Source organism: Mesoplodon mirus, assembly GCF_964341445.2.
Source record: "Mesoplodon mirus genome assembly, chromosome: 7".
NCBI classification, from domain to species: Eukaryota; Metazoa; Chordata; class Mammalia; order Artiodactyla; family Ziphiidae; genus Mesoplodon; species Mesoplodon mirus.
In genome coordinates, this window is record NC_138983.1 from 127,132,014 (window position 1) to 127,145,942 (window position 13,929).

The 13,929-nt window shown below is 41.9% G+C and overlaps 1 protein-coding gene and 1 long non-coding RNA gene across 7 annotated transcripts in view; both read right to left on the bottom strand.

Moving 5' to 3' along the window:
• Positions 1–8,772: 8,772 nt before the first annotated feature.
• LOC309807426 overlaps positions 8,773–13,929 on the bottom strand; it is a 115,266-nt gene continuing 110,109 nt past the window's right edge. The window contains exon 2 of the long non-coding RNA XR_014294563.1: positions 8,773–9,626. This is a non-coding gene — a long non-coding RNA (uncharacterized lncRNA). The remainder of the gene's footprint in view (positions 9,627–13,929) is intronic.
• DDX6 (DEAD-box helicase 6) overlaps positions 8,773–13,929 on the bottom strand; it is a 37,174-nt gene continuing 32,017 nt past the window's right edge. For all 6 annotated transcript variants that reach the window (XM_082626983.1, XM_082626982.1, XM_082626984.1 and 3 more), the window contains exon 14: positions 8,773–13,355. The gene's annotated coding sequence lies outside the window, so the exon portion shown is untranslated. The remainder of the gene's footprint in view (positions 13,356–13,929) is intronic.

A 13,929-nucleotide genomic window follows, 5' to 3' on the forward strand; every position in this document is an offset into this window, starting at 1 on the left:
TTTGGAGACACCTGCTACACAGATATTAGGTCACTTGAAATTGTCCTATAGCTCACTGAAACTCTGTTCTTTAAAATATTTTTGAATTTTGGATAGTTTCTATTGCTATATCTTCAAGTTCATTAATCTTTCAAATCTGCCATCAATCCCCTCCAGTATGTTTTTCATCCCAGTAATTGTAGTTTTCATCTCTAGAAGTTTAATTTGATTTTAAAAAAATGTTCTTGACTAGCTAATTCTAATATCTGGGTCAGTTCTGACTTTTTGATTATTCTCTATATTATGGGTCCTATTTTCCCTGCTTCTTTGCCTGCTTTCTTGTTATTAATCAGCTGCCAGACATTATGAATTTTACTTTGGGTGCTGGATTTTTTATATTTTTATAAATATTATTGAACTTCTTTTCTGGGAAGCAGTTAAGTTATTTGGAAAGAGTTTGATCCTTTTGGGTCTTGTTTTGTTTGTTTGTTTGTTTGTTTGTTTTGCAGTACACGGGTCTCTCACTGTTGTGGCCTCTCCCATTGCAGAGCACAGGCTCCGGACGTGCAGGCCCAGCGGTCACGGTTCATGGGCCCAGCCACTCCGCGGCATGTGAGATCTTCCCGGACCGGGGCATGAACCCGTGTCCCCTGCATCGGCAGGAGGACTCTCAACCACCGCGCCACCAGGGAAGCCCCTGGGTCATGTTTTTTAAGGTGTGTTAAGTGGGAACATATCAGTACTCTTTCTAAGTCTAATTATTCCCCATTACTGAGGCAAGACCTTTCTGAGTACTCTACCCAATGCCTCATGAATCATGAGGTATTCCAGTCTGCCTGGTGGGCACAGGCAGTATTCCCAACCCTGTGTGAGCTCTGGGCACTGTTCCCACTAATCCTTTCGGGTGGTTCTTTCCATGGTCTCAAGTAGTTTCTGCACATGCTTGGGCAAATCAATACTCAGCTAAATACTCAAGGGGGACCCTCTGCACATCTCTGGAGTTCTCTTTCTGTGCAGCTCTCTCCTCTCTGGCACTCTGTCCTGTGGTCTCCATCCTCTTGCTCTTCTCAGAACCTTAGCTCTGTTTCCTCAACTCAGGTAGTTTGCTGGGCTCCACTTGGGTTCCCTTCCCTGCCTCGTGGCTGGAAAACTCTCTCAAGGCAGTAAGTTGGGTGATCGTAATCATAGGGCTCATCTTGTCTTTCTCATTTTCAGGTTTCACTGTCTTTCATTGCCAGGTGTCTAGTGTCTTAAACTGTTGCTTAATATACTGTCCATTGTTGGCTGCTTTAGGAAAGGGAGTAGATTTGGCCACCATTACTCTGTCTTGGCAGGAAGTGAAAGGCAGAAGTCCTCTTCTCCCACTCCCACTGGCAAGTTCCTAATTGCATGTTTATAGCTTTTAATTTTTCTTCCCCTATATGGTCTATGGCCCTATATTAGCCAGAGTTAAATCAAGGAAGCAGAACTACAATGGATATTACAGAATGAGGAATTAGGCTTTACTCCAGTGGTTCCCAGTGTATGCTCCCTGGACCAACAGCATCAAGCATCAGCATTACCTGGGGATTTGTTAGAAATGCAAATATCTAGGCCCCACCACAGGCCTAGAAGCTCTGGGGGTAAGACTCAGAAAGTTGGTTTTAGTAAACCCTCTAGGTAATCCAGATGCCTGTTGAAGTTTGAGAGCCACTGCTTAACATAATTGGAGGAGAGACTGGGGAAGTAATGGTCCAAATGAGGGTGTTAAAAAACCAAGGGAGGGCTTACCTGGTGGCGCAGTGGTTGGGAGTCCGCCTGCCGATGCAGGGGACGTGGGTTCGTGCCCCGGTCCGGGAAGATCCCGCATGCCGCAGAGCGGCTGGGCCCGTGAGCCATGGCCACTGAGCCTGCGCGTCCGGAGCCTGTGCTCCATGGCGGGAGAGGCCACAGCGGTGAGAGGCCCGTGTAACGCAAAAAAAAAAAAAAAAAAAAAAAAAAAACCAAGGGAAAAATCACTAATTGGCTTTCTTAATCTCTAGTTTGGGTGAACTAGTTAGTGCTTTCAGGGAAGTCTGGAAGTGAGGCACATCAGCTGCTGGAACAGGATCACACAGGGAATTGGGATAGAAGGCCATGGAAGGCTGTTGTCTCTTCATAGCTACGCTCTGTGAATTCACAGCCAAGTGGTCTGGCAATAGGTCTGGGTTGCTATTGGTCAGTAGAGCTAGCAATAAAGAAAAAGAGCTGGACATAGAGCAAGAACAAGGATGTGCAGCAAAAAAAAGAGCAAGGGAAACCTGGAACTTTCTGGCATCTCTCTGTCTCTCCTCACCTCTGACCATGATGACCTTCAGATTGTAATGCCTGCTGCTTCAGTTTCACCTCCCAAATGTTGTGCAAATTTTCTTTTGGCCAACTCTGATCCCGAGCCAAACAGGGAAGGGGATTGTGGGAAATTTAATTTTAGCTTAGTCAAGTTAATACACTACAAATATACCAAAGTCAGCTTAACAAGACAGGAGATTCTAGGAAATGTAGTTGCAGATTAGCTAAATGGACAATTAAAAAACCCACAACATTCCATCCCATGTTAATATGACATTCAGTCACACCTGTTTTACACCATATTTAACTTTCAAAGTAAAAAATCTGCAAAATCATGCATCTGATTAACATACTCCTGTCCATCAAAAAATTAAAAGCATGCTAACCATCTCCCAAAAGAGGATACACATTCCTATATGTCACTTTATTTTCAGGTGATGTTCAAGCCTTTTCTAGTGGGTCAAAACCCTCTTTGATATCTATAATACATCTTATCTTAGATGGTAGGAGAATGAGATGAGAAAAAAAGAGAACTAGTTGATACATACCTGACAGATTTATAATAAAATAAGGAAGAAGTACTCATAACTATTATAGTCCTCATTTCTACAACTAGTCATGTGGCCATAAATGTTATCTATAAATTCCTTCTTCCTTCTTCCACTACCCATTCCATATTTCCTTTGCCCTCTGCAAATACCTTGGATAGTCCTGATTCCTTGCCTGATGGAATGACCCAAACCTTCATTCCTGAAGAGTCTGGACTATTACTAATCCAGCCTGTGCTAAATTGTTGTAGTTTTCCATTAACTTTTATCACTTTATATGGTAGTATTAAGAGCAGCCCCAGGAGATCTACTGCACTCCAGACAAAGTCTTACTTACCTCTTTGTGTAATCACAACCCAATTTCCCCTTTCAAATTAGGATCAATAGTCACAAAGCAGCCCAATTGTTGGTTAGCATGTGAAGCCCAAAGTAGGCAGAAGCCTGGTGTGGCAGGCTCAGTTTTGAGTTTAATAGAACTTCTGCTAAGTTCTCTGGAGGAAGCATTTCTCTCTTGGGAATTAAGACCTCTAGGCCAGCAGAACCCAAAGTTGCCTTATGACTTGATGAGTCAGGCAATGTCCAATTCATCAGGGGTAACTCAGGTTGCATGGTGACCTGGTAATGCCTGGTGGTCAAGAGTTCAGTCTCTACTAAGGCCCAAGAGCAAGCCAGAAGCTGTTTGTTTTTTTTAAAAATAAATTTATTTATTTTTGGCTGCATTGGGTCTTCGCTGCTGAGCGCAGGCTTTCTCTAGTTGTGGTGAGCAGGGGCTACTCTTGTTGCAGTGCACGGGCTTCTCGTTGCCGTGGCTTCTCTTGTTGCAGAGCATGGGCTCTAGGCACGCGGGCTCAGTAGCTACGGCATGAGGACTCTAGAGCGCAGGTTCAGTAGTTGTGGCACATGGGCTTAGTTGCTCCGTGGCATGTGGGATCTTCCCGGACCAGGGATTGAACCTGTGTCCCCTGCATTGGCAGGTGGCTTCTTAACCACTGTGCCATCAGGGAAGTCCACAGAAGCTGTTTTTCAAAAGGGGAATAGTTTTCTGCAGAGGATAGCATAGCTTTTTCAAAATCCTAAACGTCTGTGCTGTCATTCACCTATGGGAGCCTTCCAAAAGCTCTATACAAGCATCACTATCTGCCACAGACACTTTGAGATCATTGGATCTGCTGGATCCTAAGGCCTAAGTGGCAGAGCAAACTGTACTGCAGCTTGGACCTGCTGCAGAGCCTTCTCTTGTTCTGGGCCATTGTTAAAAAGGACAAAAATTCAGATTTTTCAGCAAACGACTTGAAGTAATACACCCAAATAAAGTATATATTGCCTTCAAAATGCAAAGAGGCCCACTAGGCATTGTATCTCTTTCTTAGTGGTAGAAGGAGCCAGATGTGGCAATCTGCCCTTTACCTAGAGAGGGATATTGCAACATGCCCCAGTTTATTGAACCGCTAGGATTTCACTGGGGCGGGCAGGTCCATGATTTTTTGGTGGAATCTATTTCCTATCCTCTGGCGTGCTTGAATTTTACCAAAGTATCCAAGGTAGATGCCGTATCCTGCTATAATGTAGTGGGCCAGCGTGATGATAACCTGTAGAATTCAGTGATGATCTGTCTCTGTAGACCAGCTAGAGAGGTAATAGAGCCCTGACACAGACCAATAAAGTGTGTTGCTGGTCCTGCCTGCTGAAAACCAACTATTTCATACAGTCTTTAGAGAAAGAAAGTGTTCACTATATCAGTAGCTGTATACCAGGTGGCAGGGAATGTGTTGATTTGTTCCAGCAAAAAACACACACATCTGGAACAGCAGTTGCAACTGGTATCATCACTTAAGTTTATGATAATCCACTGTCATTTCCCACAATCCATTTGTCTCCTGCACAAACCAGATATGTGTGTTGAAGGAAGATGTAGTAGAAACCACCAATCTTTTTTTTTTTTAATTATTATTTATTTATTTTGGCTGCGCCGGGTCTTAGTTGCAGCGTGCGAACTTAGTTGCAGCATGCATGTGGGATCTAGTTCCCCAACTAGATGCAGGATCGAACCTGGGCCCCCTGCATTGGGAGCGAGGAGTCTCACCCACTGGACCACCAGGGAAGGCCTATAAACCACCAATCTTGCATCTTTTAAATCTTCATTGGTGGAACTAATCTCTGCAGTCTCTTCAGGAATGTGGTATTGGTTTTGGTTCACTACTTTGGTAGTTAGAGGCAGTTCTAGTGGCTTCTACATAGCATTTTCTACCATAATATTATTCCATGGGTCAGGGAACTAATTTGGTGATTTTGCCTGTTTCTGAGGATGTCAATTCTCACTACGCAATCTAGACCTGGGTTTGGGGACCCAATATGTCAACTGTGAGATGGACCCAAGCCAAAACTCCATGGATCACTTGACCTCCATAAGACTTTATTCTGACCTGTAGCATTTTGGGCCCCCAGTAGTCCTCAAAAGTCTAGTTATTCCCTCTTCCCCAATATATAGTCACACTAGCAAATGGTCACAAGTCCTTTTGAGGAAGGCTTCGTTTTTATTCAAGAGGCTCTGTGTCAGCTAACTGTCTCGCACCTGGAAACTTCAGAGATCAACAGACTGGCTCAAGTCAGATTCTGTTCATTAGATCCAGAGATTTTCTGTGTATACAAATCAGGTAAAACTTTAGAAGGCTGCCATCTATTTCAGTCCTAGGGACACAGTAACCAATTAGCTAAGGACAAAGCTATCTACAGATAAGGAACCCTCTTCAAAACTCCCAGGGAGGCCTTCTTGTTCTGTTTGTATGTTAATTGCATGTTCATATTTTTAATCTTATGTATGCAATTGAGGCCTTTTCTTTTTTTTTTTTTACCCCGTGCCAAAAACAAGTTTTAAAAGGCCTACCACTTTTATGTGTGTGTGTGGTTGGTGGACGAAAGGTACAAGGAAGTTATTATTTTTTTTTATTGAAGTATAGTTGATTTACGATGCTGTGTTTCAGGTATACAGCACAGTGATTCAGTGATACATATATCTATAGATATAGATAGATAGATATACTCTTCCAGACTCTTTTCCCTTAGAGGTTATTACAGAATATTGAGTATAGTTCCCAGTGCTATACAGTAGGTCCTTGTTGGTTATCTATTTTATATACAGTAGTGAGTATATGTTAATCCCATCCTCCTAATTTATCCCTCCCCACCTTTCCCCTTTGGTAACCATAAATTTGTTTTCTATGTCTGTGGGTCTATTTCTGTTTTGTAAATAAGTTCATTTTTATCTTTTTTTTAGATTCCACATATAAGCATATCGTATGATATTTGTCTTTGTCTGGCTTACTTCACTTAGTATGATAATCTCTAGGTCCTTCCATGTTGCTGAGAATGGCATTCATTCTTTTTTATGGCTGAGTAATATTCCATTGTATACATGTATCACATCTTCTTTATCCATTCATCTGTTGATGGACATTTAGGTTGCTTCCATGTCTTGGCTATCGTAAATAGTGCTGCTATGAACATAGGGGTGCATGTATCTTTTCTAATTATAGTTTTCTCCAGATATATGCCCAGGAGTGGGGTTGCAGGATCATATGGTAGCTCTATTTTTAGTTTTTTAAGGAAACTCCATACTGTTCTCCATAGTGGCTGCACCAATTTACACTCGCGCCAACAGTGTAGGAGGGTTCCTCTTTCTCCACGGCCTCTCCAGCATTTATTATTTGTAGACTTTTTGATGGTGGCCATTCTGACCAGAGTGAGGTGATACCTCATTGTAATTTTGATTTGCATTTCTCTAATAATTAGTGATATTGAGCATTTTTTCATGTGCCTTTTGGCCATCTGTATGTCTTCTTTGGAGAAATATTTAGATTATCTGCCCACTTTTTTTTTTTTTTTTGATGTTGGGGGTAGGAGTTTATTAATTAATTAACTTATTTTTGCTGTGTTGGGTGTTCATTTCTGTGTGAGGGCTTTCTCTAGTTATGGCAAGCGGGGGCCACTCTTCATCACGGTGCACGGGCCTCTCACCATCGTGGCCTCTCTTGTTGCGGAGCACAGGCTCCAGACACGCAGGCTCAGTAGTTGTGGCTCACGGGCCTAGTTGCTCCGCGGCATGTGGGATCTTCCCAGACCAGGGCTCAAACCCGTGTCCCCTGCATTAGCAGGCAGATTCTCAACCACTGCAACACCAGGGAAGCCCCCTGCCCACTTTTTGATTGGATTGTTTTTCTGTTGTTGAGTTGTATGAGCTGTTTGTATATTTTGGAAATTAACCCCTTGTTGGTCATATCATTTGCAAATATTTTCTCCCAGTCCATAAGTTGTATTATTGCTGATTGTCACAGCCCCTTGATTTCCCTCTGCCTCGTCCTTTACCTGCACTTAATCCCATGGTACTACCAGTGAAAATTTGAATTGTGATGCCACTGTATACCATGAATTATTCATGTTCCATCCCATCCACCAACCCCCATAAGGAGGTTATCATTGAGCTCATCAAATATAACTAACCCAATCCCAGAATCTCATTTTAAGAGTCTGTTTCCTGGGGCCACTTCTGGTACCAATTACTCTGTCTGGGTCCCAACAAGAAACAGATGGCATAGGAAAATTTGAGGAGAGTTTATTTACATCTGGCCTATTTACAAAAGCATGGGTGTAGGGAAAATCTACCAAGGGGAGAGGATGGTTACCAGAAAATGGAGGGAGACAGACTCAGCTGCAGAGATCTCCAGTTGAGAAACAAAGCAGCTAGAGGCATCTTATGGGAAGGGAATTAAAGGAATACAAACTCCTACCTCACTCTTTTTCTAATTTCCTGAGGGGGAATCCCTGGTGAGCAAAGCCAAATGGGAGCCAGAGAGCCGAGGAAATATTTACGTGGTTCATACAGGTCAATCTCTGGAGACAGTAAACTGAGGGAGGGTGGGACAAATCCAAAGGCAGAGAGATAGCTGTATGCTGTTCCGCGATTAGATTAACAGGATAATGGAAATGCACCTAATGAACTAGGAACAAATAACTGCCCACACAGCATCTACAAGAAAAATTGATCTTCGGCCAGACGGTACACATCCGTTCTTTGCTCCTTAGATGAAAAGGTTGATGGCATGTCTGTCTCCCTACATTTCTTCAGTGTACTGTAGTGAAAGAACTGAATTTACACATTTCTTGACTGCTGTAGCTTCCTCTATTTTGAAATCAGGTAATGAGTCCTCCAACTTTGTTCTTTTCCAGAACTGTTATGGTGGTTTGCCTTTCCATATGAATTTTAGAATTATCTTGTGGCTATCTTGTCAAAAAGCTTGCTGGGACTGACTGGAAGGAAATACTCTGAACCTACAGATGAAACTGGGGAACTGACAAAAAGAGAGGTGTCATATTTATGGATTGGAAGACTATGTCTTCAGGCCTGATTTCTCTCATCAGCACATTTTGCAGTTTTCAGCATACATGTCTGGAACATTATTTTGTTATACTGAATGAAGCATTTCTTTTGGGGTGGGGGGTGAGGATGCTGTGTCCAGCTTTGTGTCTGGATTTCTCCAATTATTTAGGTCTTTTGATTTCTTTCATTAGTATTTCTCGGTCTCAGAATACAAATTCCATTCATATTGTTAATTCCTAAGTAATTTTTGTTCAACTTTCTAAAATATCTAAAAAATTTCTAGGAGGTGACTGACTACTGGCAGTCCCCCGGACATACTGTGGACCAACATCTCTCTCCTTTCCAACTGATTATCTGTTCTGTGTTTAGGCTATGAAAACAGAGTGAAATGCAAACGGTGGGACAATGAAGGCGGCTGGACAAAGGTGCTCACGTAATTTATTCAGAGGAGTAGTGCGGAGAATCTTACTGCTTTACCAGAATGTGAGTTAAGTAAAAATGATTTCAAAGGCAAGTATTCCTAAACCGCACAGCCTGATGCTGAAGACACACCACACACACATCTGAAGTTCCAGTGGGCTTTTATTGTGATAAAGTAACAAAAATCAGGATTTTATCAACCAGCTTTTAACTTTATAAACTCAGCAGACACTCTGGTCCATATATGTGTACATACAGCAGAACACATTCCAAAAAAAACAGCCCCACTGGAACATTTGCCAATTAACAGAAAGCCAATTTTCCCTTTCCCCACGTTTTCAAAATTGAGTCCCCACTGTTCACTTCTCAGTGGAACTGGTCCCTTGTGGCTAGGGACATTAAATTCTATCCCATTTTGTACTGAACAAAAATTTTTTTTCAAGTTTTAATTTTGTTTCAAAAAAGGGACTAGCGACTTGGTTTTCTCCAGGGACCCTCCCTCACAACCACTGGGTAAAGTACAGCAGCCTGTACCTTAGCAATCGAACCCTCCCCCCTCCCCCCCCCCCCCGCCCAGTATTGTCTACTGGAGAATTTAAACACACTTCTGTTGGAATCTGTCAGCTACGGAGGGGCAGAATCCAGGTGCCAGGCTAGCGCCCTCTTACCTCATGAACTGTTACAACCTTTGGACACTGAACTCTTTACCCCAAAGATGAGTTTTTAGATCAGAAAGGAGAGTGGGTTTTCTTTGGAAGTTTTAAAAAACTACCTTTAAGGATATAAAGTACAACTATAAGCTCACCAAAGTCCACTTAAATTCACCAAAGGTGACTGACGTCAGCTCCCACGAGGCCAATAATTTTGCTTGACAAAGGTTATTTTGCCAGAAAATGATTCCACAATAACAGCTTAAGAGACACAGAACGTTGAAAAAGGAGCAAATTAAAATAACATGGCTTGGGGCTTCCCTGGTGGCGCAGTGGTTGAGAGTCCGCCTGCCGCCTGCCGATGCAGGGGACGCGCGTTCGTTGGTGCCCCGGTCCGGGAAGATCCCACATGCCGCGGAGCGGCTGGGCCCGTGAGCCATGGCCGCTGAGCCTGCGCGTCCGGAGCCTGTGCTCCACAATGGGAGAGGCCAGGCTCTGAGAGGCCCGCGTACCGCAAATTAAAAAAAAATAAATAAATAACATGGCTTAATTCCCAAGAACTTATTTCATCTTTTTGTTACTCATCTATAAGGTCAGGAGTGTGACTAAAGGCAGGTTCTGATGAGGTTATGAGCTTCCAAAGTGTTTCTAGATCCTTAGTGCAGATACCCTCCCTTTTGGGGCAAAGTAACCTCCCTCCCACCCCTATTAAAAAAAAATCAAGTGATCAGAATGAGATGTTTTGATTCCAACAATTTACGCTCAAGGCTTTGTGCTGGGTTGTCTGGTTCTAACCCCAAAGCATGATGATCTCTAACACAAAGCACATGGCAAAGGAAAGATGCTCCCATCTCATTCTGAAAACAAATATTGATAACCAATTGCCTCCCCCCTCCCCCCAGTCTTTGGGGCCAACCCATATTATGATGCTGGGACCAACTTGAAAATAATTTAGAGATTATATTTAGGTTTCTCTCTCCCTTCTTCCCATGGAAGATCATTTTAGAATAAACTTATTCCATTCCATTACGAAGGGAAAAGGCAAGAAAGTTTCTCCATCGGAATGCAAGGAAAAGAGGACAGAGGCAGCAAGCTGTGTAACAGCCCACAACCCATCACACAACTGTATAACCACTGGTTAGAGCAGGTGCTGAATGTAATTTAAATATTAAAAATAGGGCAAGTAGTTTTCATCCAAATAAACCAGTGGAAAAATATTATCATTACTTAAAAGAAACACCCAATACTGCAAGGAACACAAAAACAACTTCCAATAGTAACAATGCTCCTTATTGTAAGGGCGATTAAAAAAAAAAAAAAAAAAAAGACTAGGCTTTGACCTAGTCCTTTGAGCATCTTTCCATTTAACAATTCCTATTCAAGAGACAAGCACCAGAACTGGACAGCTGCCTCTACAAGACTGTGTCCAATAGTGGTGTCCCAGATAGTTTTAAGTGCCACTCCTCATCAGAGGCTGTACTTCAGTAATACTTACAATTTAAAGTCTGTGCTTTTAGAAGGACCCACAGGCATGTGGCACCAGGCAGAGCACAGTCTGAGGATGGCAAAAAAGACTGCGCTGCTTAGTCACCCACACACTCTCTAGCGAGACACAAAATTTCATCTGTGAGCATTCCTTGTTTTTCTTCTATAATGAATGATTCCTCTTATCTCGCCAGAGGTGGGGGAGAAAGAGAGAGCTGCATCAGTACAAGGGCAAGATTTTTGGTCAAAAGTTTATGCCTTTTAAATTCCCTCCCCCCACCCCTCCCTGGAAAAAGGTTACTTCCTTAAGTAGGCCTTGTATTTAGTAACCAACATTGGCTGGATAGACACATGTGGCTTGGCTACCAGATAAATCAGTTATTCTTTTTGGGGTTTGTACTGTGCAGCTCTTGCTACAGTTTTTAAGGAGTTAGGGCTATGTCTGATCAGGAGGCATCTGCAGGATTTTGATCCTCAAGGAATTTTGGGTGAGTCACAATTTTGCTTAGAACTACGCAGAGTCAAAAAGCAACTCTGAATAACTGATTTCTTTTTCCAGATGAGTTAAGCATGAAAGTTTATGCAGGACACATCTTGCAATATTTTACGGTTTTGGAAAACAATGGCATATGGAAATAAATTTTTTTTAATTTTATTTTTTCCTTTTTCTAAAAAAAAATCCTAGATGCCTCCTAATTGACCTAGTACACTGGGTTAAAAGGGAATTAAAAACATTAAAAAAAAAAAAGTTCACTGGTTTTGCTTCATCTCACTCCTTTTGCCTGGACATCAGGCCAAACATCAAGCATGTTGGGAGGGGCACAATTTAAAGCAACACTATTGACTGTAATGCATTTGCCAGCAATTTACAATGCAAAATGACAGATAATTCTTGTCACAAAGCAAGAGGGTGGCAAGCAGCTTTCTGTAGCATCAAAGTTAACAGCTCTCAGGGGTTGCCCATTCCTGCAAGTTTATGTATCAAGGTGGGCAGAGGGCAATACACTTACACAGTACAGGAGAAGATCCACAGAAAGTAAGCCCCAGAACTGCTAATCTTACCACAGCTGGTACTGGCTAATATTCTGAAATGCAAATCCATGCTTTATACATATACTGCTCAAAGAAACTGCCACTCAATCAAACTGCCACACTGCAAGGCAAATTATTCTTTGTCCCCTTTTGTTGAGCTTAAAAAGTTTCTCAAACTTTTAAAAGGGGGGGAAGACACATTAGCAGAGAGAGCGTCTCAAAACTAACATCTTGAATTACAGGTCTCTGAAGCTTCCTTGCTCTCTCCATCAGGCCTCCTCCAAAGGTACTATATGAGACGAAGTGTGGCAGCTGTGATCCCAGACTTCTGGGTCCCTTTTCCAACAGAGGGTGTCCCTGTAGAGGTCTGCTCTCTACAGTAAGAAGCCAAAGTACTTTTTTAGAATTTAGTGTTGCGGAAAACTGAGCCCCTCTCATCTTAGCTGCTCCCATAATCACTCTAATCCCCTTAATCCCAGCAACCTTCATCCAAAAAAAAAAAAAAAAATATATATATATATATGTATATATATATATGAACCCAGAAAAAAACCTATTTACAAAGTTTACACAAGTATACACACCCCATTTTCTATGGGACACGCTCTGCCACAGAGGAAAGAGGGCCAAAGGCTCTGACATGTCTACACACCAAGTGCCATAACTGCTACTGGAGGCGCACGTAAACCAGTCTTCAGTGTTCTGCTATAGAGCACAAAAGGCTTGTCATATGGCTCCTGCAATGATAGACTGCTCTTTCCTTTGGGAGCGATGATGTTGCATCTACTCAGCCCAGAAGAAATTTTTACTTGGGATTGTTGTTTTTTTAAATACATGTATTTACAGTGCGGATGAACTGCAGTTGCATATCAACTCCTCCACATAAAGAAAAAGAAAATGGTGTTTAACATTACTAATACGTTTCATCTTCCAGCCCTGGGCTTGAGTATCGGGTAGAGAGGGAAGAGAGAGACTTCAACTTGAAACCGAAACAGAAAGACAAAAATGTTAAGAAGAAAGAAAGAAAAAAGAAAAAACCAATACTACTGTTGATTCCTTGGGCTGTGTCTAAAAGATGATATTCTGAATGGTCTCATAGCATAAGGCACTTTGCACAAATAAGTAATAAGCTCTTCAGGCTTAAAAAACGGATGAGTAACCAGGGAGAAGTTGAAATGCACTCAAGAGTCAGCTGTTGGAGAATTTCGAAATCGCAGACAAGCTTGTGTTCATCAAGATTCTTCTCTTTTTAGGGTTTCTCCCCTTCTCTTCTTTCTCCTCCTTCCTTGTCCCCATTCCCCAGAAAACACTTTTTAAAAACCAGCAGTTAGTGCAACTAATGTTCAGTCAGCACACAGTGCAAACAAGTGGAACAAAAAAGGTAAATTCCTTTTCAGCTTTTCTCTCTTCCCCAATTAAAAAAAAAGAAAAAATGTCTGAGCTCTTTTAAGTCTTCATAGTTCCAAAATAAAAGAAGATGAAAAACCCACAAAGAGAAGAGCATCCCCCCAAAATCGATGTGTCACAGATCCAAACGAGCCTTCTGTAGTTTGTCAAAACCTAAAGAAAAAAGAAGCCTAAAATTAATGCCATGAAAGCAATATGAACTAAGATACATAGGTGTTCACAATCCCCATTCCACTGCTCTCTATAATAGCTTCTACTGAGCCTGTCTGCCTACTACAGAATCCACTCAGGATTAAGGAATTTCTGCTATGTATCCCAGAGACAGAATGAAATCCTGAAAGTTCTGGTAACAGGCAGCAGTCTCTATGACAATTAAAAACAAAAAAACTTTTTTTAAACTGTACATGAACTCAACAGCCTGCCAATGTATTAGCAAACATGGGCTAGTTTTATATTTGTCCAAGGGTTTTGTGTTTGACATTTAAATTAGGATAAAAAGGTTAAAGTGAAGAGAGTAAGTTGAAAAATCTAAAAATAGTAACAGGTAGAATGTTCACTGCTGATTTGGAAATTATCAGCTCTCAAATTAAATCAGATTTTCCTTAGAGGAACGTAGGCTGTTTTAGAGGTTTTTCCCTATGTTAAGCCTGGTTTTAAGCATTTCTACCAGAGCCCAACAGTCACCAAAAGATGAGAAACCATCTGCAGGAAACCAGAGTGGGCATTT